Raw genomic sequence first — 3,334 nt, 5'->3', positions numbered from 1 at the left:
GCTGCAAACTGGGTGAATTGTCCACATTCCTGGATTTCAAGTTGTCTTCAAACCCAACTTTTTCAAATGAAGTAAAAATAAAATTTTATGTCACGGCAAGAACTTTTAATTAATTTTCCTTCCATAATTGTGTCATGGTGGTGAGATATAAATACTCCAATTGACAGCTCATGCAGAGCTGCACATTGCTGACTTAACAAGTTAGTTTAATATTTTTGTCCAACTTTTGCTGCCTTTGCAAAATGTCAGAATGTCACAAAAGAAAAAAAAACCCACTGAGTAAAAAAGCTGCCGCCACGACTGGTCAGACCAAAACCTGCCCAGTTACCACCATTTCTTTCTCCGATTGGCCTAATGCTCAATTTAAACCTAAAACCTGAGGCACATTTTCAATTTCAGCATTTTGATAAAGACTTTTAGCTCTTTTATGGCATTTTCTAAAAAGACAGCTAACATTATTGAAGCAAATCTGACCCAAAATCACGTCTGTAGTTACAGTTTATCTGAAACTGACTATTTATATTGTTTGTTTGTTTTTATGTGACACAAATAAAACAGATACTGATTCATTTCTATCATTTTGTGGAATCTACATCATAATGTGTTGAAAAATTGTCCATATGCTCTTGTCTGGAAGCTGATGTGTGATTCGGTTTCAGGTAAAGCTAGCTAACTGTTAGCTTTCTGTTGTTAACGTTAAACTGACACAAAAATGTTAAAAACTTGTTTTCTGAACTGACAAACATGAGCTGATAAACATCTTTCCATTATGTGTCTTTTTGTCAGTGTCTCTTTTTATTTATTTTAAAGCTACTTTTATCACTTTTATCATAAATGACAGCTAGCTTGCTCAGCTAGCTTGCTCAGCTAGCTTGCTCAGCTAGCTTGCTCGGCTAGCCTAATCAGTTAGCTTGATCAGCAATTTTCTTTTTGCACAAACCTTCTTATTTCAACATTAAAATGTGATATAAGTTTACAAACAAAGTAAAGATAACAATGAATGTTTTGGTTTAATTTTGATTTGTTTGTAAACATATTTTTTACCTGTTTTAAGTTTGAAGCACTTTCATATGACTTAGCTATGCATTTCTTTGTATTTCTATTTTGTCTAACCTTTTAAATTTGTTTATAAACACCGACAAAAGATACTGAATTGTCTTGTAAAAGTTATTTTAGGGTTTGTTTGAATTGTTTTTGTAAAATAGGAAGAAATCGTTTTTTATTCCACAGCTGAACTTTCTGGATTTTTATTCAAAAAAACATTCCAAAAAAATAAATAAAATAAAATTTTCTGCTTATTCAAGGTTGGGTCACGAAGGCAGCAGTCACCAAATCTCACGACCGAAGATGAGGGTTAAATGTTGATTTAAATTTTTTGCTTGTAACTTTGTCATGGTGCCATCTTGACCAGGTGAACTGAACAAAGAGATGTTAATCTCAAGAGACTTCCTGGTTAAATAAAGGTCAAAAAAAAAAAAATACTGCAAACGAAACCGTCCATCCGTTTGTCCATGTCCTGCTCCTTCCTCCCGTCCTCCACCTGAGACTGAACTCGCCTCCATCGATCTGTTTGGAGGAACAACATCTCGTTTTGAACCATTTTTCTGTTTCCTGTCGAACTGGGATCCAGATTGTTTGTTTGTCCTGTTAGGTTTGGGTTTGACCTCCTTTGCTTTGAGCAGGATGCAACATCCTGACAAATAACTGGATTATTTGAACTAATTTGATCTGTAGGCTCCCATCATCACAATGCAGAGGTCAGCTTCGTTTCCATCTCAGTTTGGACGGTTGCTACGCAACTCCGGGATCGCTTTTCTGATGGCTCGAAATAAGCCGTCTTTATTTCGTTTCTGAAGTGACATCGGAGGCAGAAGCAGCTGAGAGCCTCGGATGTTCTGTCATCTCCTGCTTGTTTGCTCCAGGATCTGCGGTAAACCCCTGATGAAAATTAGTTCTCAGCTAAAAACCTTCAAGAAATGTCAGTTCTTGAGAAGCTTGGACCGGAGCGACACTCTCACAACGAGAGGAGACATCTCCATTAAATCCTCACAAAACTGGAAAACTTTTCAGCGTTTTATTAGATCAGGAGAGATTTGAGTCATTCGGATAAATCAAATCAGATGTTTTAATTGAATTTTCTTTTCTTTTCTTTTCCTTTGATTCATAAACCGCCTCCATCTCCAGTAGGTGCGACAAATAAAACATCCAGGAAACTAATTAATGTTTTTTATTATTAACATGACAGCTAATTATTCAGGAGCTTCTCTGACCACAACCAGAGTAAAAACAAAACAAAAACAACCTGAATGAACCTTTAATGTGTGTAAAACCAGAGATCAGCAGGAATTTAAATGTTTTAATCAGTGGACTGAGGACTTTTGTTTTATTTTGTCTTTTAAAATAAAATAAAACACATTTGAGACACTGTTGGACGTCACAGCTGGACGTTAAGCTTTGTTTGTCCTCCATCTTTTGTCGGATAACCTGGAAAATAAGCGACGTACCAACTTCCATTCTGGTGTGCGGCTGGGTTGCCAGATCAAAACCCAAGATGGCTGCCACCACATATAAATATATATGTGAACCGGCCACCCCATTTATTTTTTTATTTTGAAGCGAAATAAAAACAAGACAGCAGAGTTTCCTCAGACGATTGGAGCGACTTAAGATGGATTCATGGCGGCTCCGGAGATATCTGCTCCCTCATCAACAACGACCCTCAGAGACCCTCAGAGACCCTCAGAGACCCTCAGAGACTCTCAGAGACCCTCAGAGACGGGGACATCAGCTTGTTTTCATCCACTCTGAAACCCAAAGACAAGAGGAGGATGCTCGACGTGAAACAAACCCGTGAAGGTTGGGATGAAACCAGAGATCAGAGCTTTTCAGATGCGGCTCTAATCTTCAGCAGTTTCCTCTTTTCCACGTTTAAACCGTTGCTCCTGTAACTAACAGCGTGTCTCCTGCGTAAAAAGACATCTCCTGAATTAAAACCATTTTAATTTCTCATTTTAGTAGCTCTGAATGCCCACAGGTGCAAATGAGTGCCTCTCGTTTCCAAACAACAGGGCTGTTGTTCTCTGCTGCCTCCAAATGTGGAGATCTGCTAATTACAGCTGGTTTCCTGTTTGTCTGCAGCTCCCGTCTGCAGCCCCCGGTCTGCAGCTCCGGTCTGCAGCTCCTGTCTGCAGCTCCCGTCTGCAGCTCCCGGTCTGCAGCTCCCGTCTGCAGCTCCCGTCTGCAGCTCCCGTCTGCAGCTCCGGTCTGCGGCTCCGGTCTGCGGCTCCGGTCTGCAGCTCCTGTCTGCAGCTCCCGTCTGCAGCTCCGGTCTGCG

Source organism: Kryptolebias marmoratus, linkage group LG9 (assembly GCF_001649575.2).
Source record: "Kryptolebias marmoratus isolate JLee-2015 linkage group LG9, ASM164957v2, whole genome shotgun sequence".
Lineage (NCBI taxonomy): Eukaryota > Metazoa > Chordata > Actinopteri > Cyprinodontiformes > Rivulidae > Kryptolebias > Kryptolebias marmoratus.
The sequence above is the reverse complement of the archived record's forward strand: the minus strand, read 5'-3'. Positions refer to the sequence as shown.